At 46.7% G+C, this 345-nt stretch overlaps 1 protein-coding gene across 1 annotated transcript in view; it reads left to right on the top strand.

Annotated features, from left to right (window-relative positions):
- The window catches only part of C2CD3 (C2 domain containing 3 centriole elongation regulator), a 34,472-nt gene that overhangs the window by 2,390 nt on the left and 31,737 nt on the right, over nt 1-345 (top strand). The window lies entirely within an intron of this gene.

The following is a 345-nucleotide window of genomic DNA, read 5'->3' on the forward strand; positions in this document are numbered from 1 at the left end:
GTGAAGGGAAAGAGAGACTTCGCTCCCTCTTGCTGCGTTAATCCAAAAAGGCTTTGCCAGCATTGGAGTAGGGCGCGTTTCCATATGTGCTGTCTTTGGAGTTCCATATTTACAGAGAAGAACAAAATAATTCTGAAGTGGCAAACTGCTCTTCCCTAAATTATCCTAGTAATGCCCTTCAACACCTGACCCTGTGTGTGCAGACAAATTCCTTGTGCAGTGGGGTGGGAGACCGATGGAGGATCACTCTCCTCGCTCCCAGCTCAGCTGTTTGCTGGTGTATAAAACATACTCAATCCCCAGGGCACCAAGATCTCTTTTGAACAGCAGAAAACAAGTTTCTTG

This window comes from Geospiza fortis, unplaced genomic scaffold (genome assembly GCF_000277835.1).
Source record: "Geospiza fortis unplaced genomic scaffold, GeoFor_1.0 scaffold1532, whole genome shotgun sequence".
NCBI lineage: Eukaryota > Metazoa > Chordata > Aves > Passeriformes > Thraupidae > Geospiza > Geospiza fortis.